The sequence below is a fragment of the Odocoileus virginianus genome, chromosome 24 (genome assembly GCF_023699985.2).
Source record: "Odocoileus virginianus isolate 20LAN1187 ecotype Illinois chromosome 24, Ovbor_1.2, whole genome shotgun sequence".
NCBI lineage: Eukaryota > Metazoa > Chordata > Mammalia > Artiodactyla > Cervidae > Odocoileus > Odocoileus virginianus.
The window spans coordinates 29,886,890-29,900,473 of NC_069697.1; the positions used below are offsets into that span (position 1 = coordinate 29,886,890).

A 13,584-nucleotide genomic window follows, 5' to 3' on the forward strand; every position below is an offset into this window, starting at 1 on the left:
AAGACTCAGTTGCTGTAATTTATTTTTCTGTGTCCAGCATCCTGCTTAGCATCTCCATCCCAACCTTGCGAGGGACAACAGCTGGTGTTTTCATGCCTGGGCAGCTGGACTACTTGCCTAAATGTTCTCTCTTGACCTATGCTCACCCATAGGTTTCACTGGAAGAAAAGGCAGGGAGAATGTGGGGGAGTGTTGGCAACTGGGATGTTATTCTCCTTTCTAGGCAGGTCTAAGTCATAGATTCATTGACCATCAACCCTTGATGGCCCTCAAATTCTCCATCACTTGACAGATGAGGAGCCTGGTGATGAGTATGCTACAGAGGTATGTGAAGTATGTGAAGTAAACTGGAGAGCAGAGGGAGGGCAGAAAAGAAAGACCTAGACAGGAGTAACTGACTTGTCTGGACAGAGAAGATGAGTGGGGAGGAGGAGGGTTAAAGGGTAAAGAGATAGAAATCCCTGATAGTTTGATTCTCTTCACCACATTCTTTCTGGGCTTGGCAGCTGGCACTCAGAGGTCAGGCAACTCCTCCCTCCCAGAAACCCCAACTGAGGGACACTTCTAGAGAATGTGGGTTGAAGGAAGGCCGTTGGTGGTGGCCAAGCTAGGAATTTAAGGGCTACCCTCCTACTCCTTGTTACCCACAAGTGGCCACCACACCCTTTCCTGCTGGTAGCCACTGCGGGGAGAACCTGTCCTGTTTGCCTCTCTGGTTTAATCTCGTTGAAGAGACTAAACCTGTGGCATCAGACTATTAACAGCTGTGGTCCCAAACACACCACAGTGAATCCCACCTGGATCCTGCCTCAGGCTCTGCCTAAATAAGCCAATCAGATCAAAGTATTTAGTTTCTAACCTTCAAGAGATTCTCATACACACAATGTGTTTCCATTTCTCCCCAAATCAGAGGGAAGAGAAGGCAAATGGTGGTGGAAAGAGTAAGACCTGGATTTCAAGGAAGTAGGCTTGGCCTCTAGTCCCTGCTTTGCAACTCACCAGTCGTAAACTTGAATGGGTCACCTAACTTGCTGAACTCTCTGGATCTAAATCCAGCCTCTGTCCTCTAGAGCACAAGTCTCCAAGGGAGGGTATGTTACCCACGACCCACTGGCTACAGGAGGATGATAACAAAGCTTTCCTTTGTCATGTTTTTCTTTTTAGCTTTATTTACTTATTAATTTTTGGCTGTGCTGGTTCTTCACTCCTGCAAGGGCTTTCTCTAGTTACGGCGCGTGGGGGCTGCTCACTAGCTGTGGTGTGCGGGCTTCTCTTTGCGGTGGCTTCTCTTGTTGCGGAGCGCAGGCTCTAGGACGCTCAGGCTTCCGGAGCTGTGGCTCCTGGGCTCTAGAGCACAGGCTCAAGAGTTGGGGTGCACAGGCTTATTTGTTCTGCAGCATGTGGGATCTCTCCAGATCAGGGGTCAAACTCATGTCTCCTGCATTGGCAGGCAGATTCTTTACCACTGAGCCACCAGGGAAGCCTCTTATTTGCTTTTTTTATTTTTTTAAAAACTAAGCATTAGTGGGACTACCCTGGTAGTCCAGTGATTAAGACTCCCAGGTTCCACTGCAGAGGGCGTGGATTCAATCCTTGACCTGGGAACTAAGATCCCACATGCTGTGTGGCCCAAAAAAAGAAGAAAAAAAGCCCAAAAACTGTTAGTGTGTTTAACACACAGATTGACACTGCACCCTCAGTTGGTCCTCTTATCAAATGGTGCCATGTCAGGTATGTTGGGTGAGGTATCTGAGTGCAAAGGAGTGTTAGGAAAGTCAATAAAAAGTATCAAGACCATCATTTGCAATATGAATTTACATTCATTAATGTTGATGATGAATCTCACCCCAACTGTATAGTTTGATTTGAAATATGAGCTAATGATTGAACTTTTAAAGTCATATTCATATATTCATATTTTTTGCCAATCATTGTTGCTATTGACCTCATGAGCTGCAGCACCCCAGGCCTCCCTGTCCTTCACTATCTCCCAGGGTTTGCTCAAACTCATGTCCACCGTGTCAGTGATATTATCCAACCATCTCATCTTCTGCCGCTCCCTTTCTCCTCTTGCCCTCAGTCTTTCCCAGCATCAGGGTCTTTTCTAGTCAGTCAGCTCTTTGAATCAGGTGGCTAAAGTAATGGAGCTTCAGCTTCAGCATGTCCTTCCAATGAATATTCAGGTTTGATTTCCTTTAGGATTGACTGGTTTGTTCTCCTTGCTGTCCAAGGGACTCCTGAGAAGGTTTTACAATCAGAAATGTTTAGAGACCACTTCTTGGATGTAGGATATGTAAAGTGATCCCTGGTGGAAGTGGAGACGAACATCAGAAACACCAGTCTTAACAATGTCTTAACAATGTCAACATCTTTAAAGACATAGGGCAATGAGGCGAATACAAAGAGGGGTGTCCATGCTCTGCGGTGTTTGTCCCAGGCCAGAGGCCAAAGGAAAAGGAAAAGAGCTGTCAACAGCCACATCTTTCTGGAGTCGAGGCCCCAGGGAAGAGTTGTTTAATGCATTCCTGGGTGACTTACGGAATGTCCTTCCTGTTCTTCTGGAGAAAGAAGCAGGCATGCCTAGGATGAACCTTGTGAGGCTTCTGCTCACTGCTATGAAGAAAAGGAGATCATTGCATAATCACTTTCTGTGGAGACATTCCTCTGGGTAGACGGGGCTTCTTTTGAAAACAGTCAGCCTTTCCCTACTGACCTCATCAGCAGTGTTGTGACGCTAAGGGCATTCTTACCTTCTCCTGGGACATCTACTCCCATACTGTAGAGCCTTTTCACCCACTGGCCTCACCAGGCTCTCCAAAATACACCTCCCTGGAGGAGCGAAATAAGAATTTCCCCAAGGGCTAAGGGATAGGGTCACTTCATTTCCTGCTAGAGTGATCGTAGTTGCTGCAAAACTGACAGCCACAGGCCCTTGTAGGTGGGAAAGGACTCGAGCCTCTTGTTTATTCCACTGGTCTCTACAGTTGGGATGGGGGCTTGAGGAGTCATCATTGTCTGCTGGGGTTTGGATGGGAGCCCAGCAAATACCTGGGAGCCTAGGAGAGCTCTGGAGCTGCCTCCGCTGGGAGATGTGAGTGGGAGTCTCCACCTTCCTCTGTCCGGCCCCCAGGCTCCACTTCACTGTGCCAGCAGACGCCATGTGTGGGCCAGCAGGCTGGCAGCCTAAGGCTCAAGGATACGGGGGCAGGTGGGAAAGACAAGTGCCAAAAGCCCCAAGGATGGAGACATGAGCTGGGCTACTAGGAATGGAGCCCTGGGGCCAGACGGATTAGGATTGAATCAACGATGATGAGCTACTCTGTCTAGGGCAAGCCAAGTCTGTGGACACTCACTTTGTGTGGCCTTGCATGTAACACCTCCACCACTATCCTGTTCTGGGCAAGTCAGGATTCCTGACATGCCATAAAACTTCATAAGACTGAAAGAAGACCCCCACAAGGCAGGAAAATGCAGGATCTTGGTAGGATAACAGCTGAGTTAAGGCCACAAAGGCAAACATTGGGTGGATACACACTTCCTCACTGACTTAACCCTGGCAGTGTGGCCTTGGATGTAGAATTCTCCAAAGCCTTAGACCTGTCATGGGATTCTGAGAGTGCCCTGTGCAAGCCAGGCTGGGCTCTCAAAGCTCTTTCTGGTAATCTCATGTTGAGGGTTCTAAATGAAGGGATCTCACAATAAAATGAATTTTTCAAACTTTAGGTCACAACCCACTATGGATTGTGAAATCAATTTTGTGGATCCCAAAAATAAAGACAAAAGGAAGAAAGGGACAGAGGAAGGAAGGATGGAAGGGAAAAATAATTGAAAACATTGCAGGGCATCTCTTGTTTTATAAAATGTGTGTCTGCATGGGTATACTGAGCCATGACAAAAATTATTTCTTACTATGAGTTGCAGTTAAAAATTCGATAAAACTATCCTGGGAAGACCCTTTTGTTTGGGTTACTTTTACTGCTTACAGTTTCTTCCATTTATTCATTCCATTTTCACCATTTGGAACATAAACAGAGAGAACAACCCTAACATAGCTTAGCAAAGATAAATAAGTTCACCTTTCTGGACTTTTTTTTTTTTAATCTATAAAACAAGAGAACTAACTGGGATGACCCGGTAGCTTTTGTTTTTATGAATCCATAACTCTGTGTCTCTCTGCTGTTAAGGAGTTTGCTGAAAGTGAAAAGTGTTAGTCGCTCAGTCGTGTCTGACCCTTTGCAAGCCCATGGACTGTAGACCACCAGGCTCCTCTGTCCTTGGAATTCTCCAGGCAAGAATACTGCAGTAGGCAGCCATCCCCTTCTCCAGGGGATCTTCCCGACCCAGGAATAGAACCCAGGTCTCCTGCATTGCAGGCAGATTCTTTACCATCTGAGCCACCAGGGAAGTCCCAGAGTTTTCTGAGTGAGTGTCTTTCCTTCATTCCCACCATACCCATAACCATAAAAAAAATTAAGAGAAAGGGGCCCTAAAAAAGGGAAAATCAAACAGCTAGACTGGAGTGCTCCAGAGAGGGCTCAAAGGGCACATTTTTACCTGGAGAGCAGCCTGGAAGAGGGTAGGGCCTGGAGGGACAGATGAGAGGAAGTAGTGCCAGTATTGGGGGACGATAAAAAGAAATTGGTTAGGGATGGGGCTAATGAGTGCACCAGGTGGTGGAGTGGTAAAGAATCTGCCTGCAGTGAAGGAGACGCAAGATATATGGGTTCAACCCCTGGGTTGGGAAGATCCTCTGGGGTAGGAAATGGTAACCCATTCCAGTATTCTTGCCTGGACAATTCCATGGACAGAGAAGCCTGGTGGGCTACAGTTGATAGGGTCACAAAGAGTCTAACACAAGTGTGCATACACACAAACTAATGAGTACATGTGCTGGGGAATGTGATCACATGGCTAATTCTGCCAAACTCAGAACCTCTGAGTTCTCCAAGGCTGAGTTATCTAGTTTGTGGTCCAATAGATGAAAAGCCTATAGACCTTTTTTATTTTTATTTTTTTTGAGAGGCAGCATGGAACCATGGAATGTACAGAGAGATTTGAGTTCAAGTGGCTCTGTCACTCCTTAGCTCTAAGAGCTCGGATGACTCTGCATATCAGTGGTACCATGGAGAGAGTATTTTCCAGCTGGCCGGACTCAGAATGTCATGATGAAGATCAAATGAAGAGCTGTGAAAAGACACTATCAATTACTATGGAACCCTTAGTACTCATCTTCTACCACTCTTTGATAAGGTTTTTCTGAAAGAGATGGGAATACCAGACCACCTGACCTGCCTCTTGAGAAACCTGTATACAGGTCAGGAAGCAACAGTTAGAACTGGACATGGAACAACAGACTGGTTCCAAATAGGAAAATGAGTACGTCAAGGCTGTATATTGTCACCCTGCTTATTTAATTTATATGCAGAGTACATCATGAGAAACACTGGACTGGAGGAAGCACAAGCTGGAATCAAAACTGCCGGGAGAAATATCAATAACCTCAGATATGCAGATGACACCACCCTTATGGCAGAAAGTGAAGAGGAACTAAAAAGCCTCTTGATGAAAGTGAAAGAGGAGAGTGAAAAAGTTGGCTTAAAGCTTAACATTAAGAAAACTAAGATCATGGCATCTGGTCCCATCACCTCATGGGAAATAGATGGGGAGACAGTGGAAACAGTGTCAGACTTCATTTTTTTCAGCTCCAAAATCACTGCAGATGGTGACTGCAGCCATGAAATTAAAAGACGCTTACTCCTTGGAAGGAAAGTTATGACCAACCTAGACAGCATATTAAAAAGCAGAGACATTACTTTGCCAACAAAGGTCCATCTGGTCAAGGCTATGGTTTTTCCAGTGGTCATGTATGGATATGAGAGTTGGACTGTGAAGAAAGCTTAGCACTGAAAAATTGATGCTTTTGAACTATGGTGTTGGAGAAGACTCTTGAGAGTCCCTTGGACTGCAAGGAGATCCAACCAGTCCATCCTAAAGGAGATCAGTCCTGGGTGTTCACTGGAAGGACTGATGCTGAAGCTGAAACTCCAGTACTTTGGCCACCTGATGCAAAGAGTTGACTCATTCATTGGAAAAGATCGTGATGCTGGGAGGGATTGGGGGCAGGAGGAGAAGGGGACGACAGAGGATGAGATGGCTGGATGGCATCACTGACTCGATGGACATGAGTTTGAGTAAACTCTGGGAGTTGGTGATGGACAGGGAGGTCTGGCGTGCTGTGATTCATGGGGTAACAAAGAGTTGGACACGACTGAGAGACTGAACTGAACTGAACTGAACTGATTTTCAAGATGCCAGGTTCGCCTGTCTGGCCAAATAAGCACTACAAAGTGACTTCTGAGTGATCAACTTCTTCCAGAGGCTCATGGAACTTCCTGAGGGTGTTTCAAGGTGTTGGTTGTTAGAGGTTTCCTCTTAAACTCTCTTGCCCATGAGAATAGCTGCTAGCTTTCCCATGGTGCTCTGGGCAAGGGGGTCCTTTCTTGTGCTTTCATTACAAGCAGGGAATCCATCCATCAGGCTGGCAGAATCTTCCAAGGGGCACTTCCTTCCATCTGTTTTCTCAGAATGGATAGTCCATTCCAAAGGTCAATCAATCTGTGTTTCTTCTATATTTTAAAACCTTTCCAGAGAGAAAGTGTCAATAATATTCTCTTGTTTCAGTGCTTAACAAACTTGACTATTCAAAGGTCCTTTTCTCTTTTTAGCCTTGGTCCCTTTCTCTTGATCCAGTTATTGAGAGTGAGAGGGCCTGGTTATCCTACAGCCTAGCATAACTGTTTCATAAATGGATGAGGCCACTGCAGCGACAGACTTATTGAGCTTTAGAACTGCCCCTCATTGCATAGCTGTGTAATGTTGGGCAAATCACTTAACCTCTCTATACCTCAATGTCCCACCTGTTCAGCTTGTCCCTCTGAGCCACGGTTTCCTCCTCTGTAAAAGGTGAATGGCAACATCTTCCCTGCCTAAAGGGGGGTACCATCTGGTGGATGACTTCCTAGGCATCTCTATTATAGAATATTAGGTTGTAATTACTATTTATACATTCTCCCATTGGACAGTGAGCCCTAAGGAGGGAACCACATCCTTTTCGGCTCTTCTCTAGCATCTACAGCGGTGCCTGGCACATAGCCATTCACATTTTCTACGGCGAATTTTCCGCATCCACCTACAATTCCAGGACTCAGATGTACTTTTCACCTCCTTCCATCTCTTCACACCAAGGTCGCATGGCATGGTTGGGTGGGTGGTGGTGGGGCTCAGGGCCCAGGGAACCTGAGATTCAGCTTGCCTGGATGACGTTCGCGCCAGGCCAAGTACGTGGTCAGCCGTGGTCGCGCCTGAGGGGACATGGAGTAAGGATGACAGTGCAAGTCCAGACTCGACTTCGGCCCTGTTTTCCTTCGCTCTTTTAGTGTGTGGGATCGGGCTGAGCTCCCTGGCGCTCGGCTGGAGTAGCGCGACGGCGGCTGGCCCCCAAGATTCCCCTAGAGCTTTGGGAGAAGCGCTTGTGCCGGCTGCAGGCGCCCCTGCCCCCCATCCTGAGACCAGCAGACGACGGAGACGTCCTGGCCGGGTCATCCCAGGTGGGGGTGACGCACCTGGAGGAGGCGTCCGCAGAGAGTTGGGTAGAACCACGACAACGGGAGGAGAGGGGAAGCATCACGAATTATCGCAGGCAGACTCGTGGATCTGCACACGTATAACCATCGACAGCTCTCGCTCACGGAGGGCAGAGCTTGCCTGGCCCCATGGACGGCAGTCCTGGACAGTCTATACTGGGCAGGCTCCCAGGAGAGAGTGCGGTGGTTGATTCCAAGTCAAGATGGTTGCAGCGCGGTTGCAGCGCTTGGCAAGTGAAGACCGGACCTGTGGGTGGGGCCGGGGAGGGGCCGGCTCGGGGGCGGGGCACGCGGGGGCGGGGCCAGGTGCTGGGTTGCCTCCGCCTGTCAAAAGGCAGCCGCGGAGCCCGGGGCGCCGGGAGCTCTGAGCAGCGTGCCCACCCGCAGGAACAGGTTCGCACCCGGGAACGGTGGGGCGGGGGGGTCCCAGAATCGGGGTTAGCCGGCGCAGGGTTGGGGGCTTCGGGAGTTCCGGACCTCAGTGCCCCGGAACCAGCACTAGAGTCTGGGCAAACTTGGCGACTGAGAACTGGGCTGTCGTGCCATGAGGCTGGGTCACTGAGGGGATCCTGAGGTCTGAGAAAGACCCGAAGTTCGTGCCAGGCTGGCACGGGGAGCGGCGAGCTCCTCCGGGCTCAAACAGCCGAACGCAGAAATGCTCCTCCGGCAGGGTGCTCCGCACTTGAGCAGTAAGAACCGTTTGCGTCCTTCCCCAGTCTGGGCGCCTTGGCGTGAGCGGGAGGAATAAGACAGCGAAGGATTGGCTCTCGGAGGTGCTGAGGTCTTCTGGGGGGTGGGGTGTGTGTAGCCTTGTTATCTTGTAGGGCCCATGTATGGTCACCTGCGATGACGGAATTGGATCTTTTAAGTGGAGCTTTTTCTTCTTTCCTTGACTTCAAAACAAAACAAAACAAAAAAAACCCCCTACCGATTATTTTAGACCTGGTTGACCCTAGCTCACTGGACTTATTTTTCAAGAAAGGCTTTTCATAGATGTCCAGATGAACTTGGGAGACAGGCATCTAACTGAGGAGGGGGGCTCAAGGAGTAGTTTCTACTGGAGGAGTGAGGAGCCCCACATCTGTGGGTGGTGGGTGGAGAAGGTTTCATGGGAAGTATGTAGGAGAGAACATCATATCGTCTCCAGGGAGCAGTTGGACACTCCCCTCCCCACCATGGACCACTGAGACTGATACCCAGGCTGCCTGGGCTGGGAGAGCCCTGGGTCTGTCAGCCCAGGCCCTTCCCGCATCTCGTACTCCTCTTTCTTCCTCCTCCGTGCGGTGAGTGAGTCAGCCTCCTGTCTGGGCTCAGTTGCAGCCAGAGGGGCCAGAGCCCAGGCAAGCAGTTGGGCAGGCATTTTCTGAGCATTGCAAAAGCTCTCCTGGGCAGAGTTCAGCTCTGCGCCATCTCCCTGCTGGAAGCCGGTGGTGGCCACTCCTGAAGGGGACACAGCACAGCAGTGATTATGGGATGGCTATGACTCCAGAATGGGTTGACAGTGAAGGGACTGTGGCTTTGTGGTAAAGGCACATCGCTTACTCTCCTCAGATCAGGAGGTGCATCCCAGCACTGCAGACTTTTCCAGCCCCTCATTCCATGTTTGCCTAGTGATCTCGTTAGCTGCCAGTGTCTTAGTGGGATGGCTATGCACAAGAAATCAGGGAAGATTCTGGGAAGAGAGAAGCCATGGTGTTGGCAAAGGTTTTGAGTTGGGCTGGGAAATAGGGGTGGTTTGCTGAGGTGGAAATGGATTATCTGGACACTGGAGCCTCAACTCTATAAACCAAGAGTGTCATGTTTGGGGGAGACCTTCCCCATCGCATCCTTGTCAAAGTGCTGGAGGAGATTCTAGGTTCTTTTGAAATGGTGTCAGACCAGGAGGTTGTTACTAAGACTTCACATTTCTCTCTGATTTTTGTTTTGGGTGCTTCAGATCCTTGGGCAGAAGTAGGAGCCCCAGAGCTCATTCCCCCCCACCACCTCAGTAGCCTCTCTGGACCCATTTGAGGAGAATCCACAGCCAGGCCATGGGACTGACTCAAACTGCAGAAAGCTGGGGAATTCACAGTGTGTGCTCTGGCTGGGTCCCATGGCTTCAGTTTGGCTGTCCCTCATCAACCACGACTTGGACCCTTTCCAGGGTAATGGATAAGAAAGGAGGAAAGAGAAAAGGCATAAGAAAAGAGGAGAGCGGAAGAAGGGAAGAAGAGGGCTAGGAAGTTTTTCTGACTTCTCACAGCTCTTCAGCTAAGGCTGTCACTTTATTCGAATAAATATTGTAGAAAGTCTGATGCTGTGTGGGGTGCCCTGATTACTTGTGTTTGTGATTTCTCCATCTTCTTTCCCTATTTGACCTCAGAATTAATCTCCTTTGGAGAATGAGTCCCAGAGGCAACACCAAGAGGTCTTCTTGGACTTCCACCCTCTACTCCCAGAGCAAATAGCCAGTGCCAATGCCAGTGCCTTCCACATTTGGAGGAAAGCCTGGGTCCTCCTGGGCCAGACCAAGACAGGAGAAGGACTTGCAGTTGTTCATTTCTTTACCCCACATCCTGAGAAGGCAGCGGCTGTCCTGCCTGAGAACCAGAGTTTCTCTACTAGAAACTGGCTGGTGCCTACATCCAGCATGTGGGTTCCAGTGGCCAGAGAGCCAGAGTCGTGAGCACCTGGAGGTCTGAGCTAGGAGGGCTCTCCAGGGTGTTGCCAACAGGATGAGCTATAGGAGCTCCAGCTTTCCATTTGACACTGTTTATGTGGGCTTCCCTGGTGGCTCAGATGGTAAAAAAAAAAAAAACAAAAAAAAAACACCTGCAACGCAGGAGACCCAGCTTCGATCCCTGGGTCGGGAAGGTCCCCTGGAGGAGGAAATGACTACCCACTCCAGTATCCTTGTCTGGGAAATCCCATGGACAGAGGAACCTGGTGAGCTACAGTCCATGAGATTGCAAAAAGTCAGACATGACTGAGTGACTAACACTTTCACTTTTCTTTCATGTGTGTTTTAGATGCAGGAAAGGACAAGTAAGCAAATGATAAGATTTGCTTCAGAGCTTCTTATGTGCCCAGCATGGTACTAGGTCCTCGAGGGACGACAGAGCAGAACCCACCAGACTGGGCCTCCTCCCCACTAGGCGGTCTGAGCCCAGGCTGGGCAGTGGGTCCTGGGCTCTCCCCCCACTATTGTCCTGTTCTCAGGGGATCCAGCTGGGCAGAAGCCAGCCTGGCTCTCGCTTGGGACCAGCATGGTCTTGATCCTTCTAGTTACACTTTGCTCTGATTCCCCATTGACCTTCTGTGTCAGTCCCCTCTTGGATGTGCTAGAGAGAGTGACTATATAATTTATTGCCCAAACTGGGAGCAAAAGAGGTGAGATGAATCATTCTGTCAGGACAACAGACATAAACCCAAGTTGTTCAGGACCAATTGGAACATTAAGGCATTCTAGCAAACCCCACCACAGACCCGGTGGAGGTCACGGTGTTGAAGGAAAGACAGGTGAGTGTGGGTTTAATGAGGAGAAGATGGGGGTGGGGCTTAATGATGAAGGGAAGTTGGGGGTAACCTGTAATGTGGTGTTACCACCGCGCACAGTGTCTCCCTGAGGGCAGCACTGTTCCTCGCTCCCTTCTCTCAGGACCAGCCTACCATTCACTCCCTTTCTCTTCCCGGTGACTTTCCTACACCCTTGATTTGTGACCGGCCTCACCTTTGGTTTGCCTGCCCCACCCCTACGTCAGACAGGGACGGGAAGGCCTGCCAACTCCCCTTTGGGTGCCCCTGGGGGAACTGGGAGTTATCCCTCACGCTTCCTCTTCCCTCTTCCCCCAAGTCTGCAGCCTCTTCATTCTGACCATGCATCTTCCCAGACCTCCAGGGGCCATGCCGCCTCGCAGGAAAGCTCAGCATTAACGCGGGTAGAAAGGGAAGGGTGTCAAACCTTGCCCATGTGGATATAGAGCACAGGTCACTTGTAATCAGTTCTCAGGAAATAGTAAGTGAAGTGGAGGTAGGAGCTGAGAGAAGCCTCAGAGCAGGAGATGGAGTTGGGTCCCCTGGACGCTGGAGTTTGACTCTCAGCAGGTCTGACTATTGGGGAAATGGTCCAGGGTGGGGACAGACTGTTCTTGCTCAACCCAGACTAAAGGCGTTGGTGGCAGCTGCTGCATCCTGACATGGTGACATGTGGAAGAGAAACCGCCTTCCCTTCTGAGTCCTGTGTCCTTGTGGTCCAGATGTTCAGGGTGGGTTCCCTGGAGAATCCCCAGAGGTTCAGCCTGAGAGTGACGGGGACGTGGGGGTGGAGCCTCCTTGATGACTGTGTGCGATGACTGTCTACTGTGGCAGGAAGGAAGTCATTCTCATCACTGGCAAATGAAAAGGGCAAGTGAAGCCCTCTTGGGAAGTCTTACCCTTTGAAACAACTTGCGGGGAGGGGAGAGGAGAGACCTTCTGGGGTGGTAGGGGTGGTAGGCTGGTAGGTAGATGGCAGGAGCCAGAGGCAGAAATAGCAGACTCTCGAGGAGTCTGAGCATGTGTCATGCCTTTGCAAACCTGCTGGGCAGGTCTTGTGCCAAGGAATAGACCGAGCAGTGTTCCCAGAACCAGATGTCACACAAAGTCCCCATTCTGCACAGGGGAGAGCCCTGGTCCTGAGCAGGGCGTTGGCAGCCGCACTGGCGGGAAAGTGGAGCGTGGGCAGCACCCAGGGAAGCTGCTCCTCTCACTGGCCTTCTGAGGACAGGTGTGACTTTCCAGGCCCTGTGGGGCACCCACGAGGCCCAGAGCTCGGCTCGGGAGACGCTCACTGTGTGCCACCTGCTGGCATGGAGGCTGTAGCTCCAGGAACAGTGACTCGCCACATGCTCAGCTCCGCGGTTCCAGGTGGGGCACGGCCACCCAGACCTGCCACAGCCTGGGACGTGGGAACCACATCCAGGTTCCATTTACAGATGAGAGACCAAGGCTTAGGGAGGTGGAGCCGAGGTGACACAGCTGGTGAGTGGGAGAGTCCGGACCCGCAGCGGGTCTGTCTTAGCCTCCGGGCACCCTGACACCTCTGGTCTCAGCAGGCGGCCACAGGCATTCAGGGCCTGCCTTGCATGTCCTACGTAGGCCTGCAGAAACGTTCCTGAGTGGCAGGTTTGGACTTAACACACCAATTTGAAGGAGGTGACCTGGGAGTGAGTTCAGTCTGCTCAAAGGTTACTCTGGGGACAGTGGTCTCTCAGAAGTCCCCCTCTGCTAGACCCTCAGGCCTTGTGCCTGTCCCACTTGCTTGGGTTCCTTACTTGGGTAAAAACAGCAGACAAGAACCTGTATGGAGAGACTGCATGGATAAAACAAGACTTGGATGGTCTGGAAGGCAAAAGATCTCAATTTCAAACAAGTCACTTTATTGATGACCATCTAAGCGCTAAGTCTACCAAGGAAGAAGAGGCCATTGTCCCATAGGTCAACTGGGAGCTTGTTTACCTCTTCCTCTCCTGGCTATCCCTTAGAGAACTTCCTGAACCTACACACCTGGAAAGAGAACTGGATTCCAGCCTCATCTGACAGCCTCTGCCAGACACTGTGCTGATTACTCTCCTTGTCTCCTTTTGTCTTCCCCGCTTTTCTAGCTTTTCTTTGGGTTACTAGTTACTAGTTACTAGTTACAGTTACTAGTACAGGAAGCCCCCTACATACTAATGAGTTCTGTTCTGAGAGCATTAAGTCCAATTTGTTTGTAAGCCCAACAAAGTTTGCCTAGGTACCCAACTAACCACAATCAGCTATATTGCACTGTACTGTAATAGGTTTATAATCCTTTTCACACAAATAATATATAAAAAACAAATACAAAAATATAAAGAAAACCTTTTTAATCTTACAGTGCAATATCTTGAAAAGTACAGTAGTCCAGTACAATGGCTTGCTGGCATACAGGGACTGGCATCAC

At 49.9% G+C, this 13,584-nt stretch overlaps 1 protein-coding gene across 1 annotated transcript in view; it reads left to right on the top strand.

The window, feature by feature from the left end:
* Positions 1-7,956: 7,956 nt before the first annotated feature.
* Positions 7,957-13,584, top strand: part of VDR (vitamin D receptor) — a 55,700-nt gene continuing 50,072 nt past the window's right edge. Inside the window, exon 1 of the mRNA XM_020889235.2 lies at positions 7,957-8,036. The gene's annotated coding sequence lies outside the window, so the exon portion shown is untranslated. The remainder of the gene's footprint in view (positions 8,037-13,584) is intronic.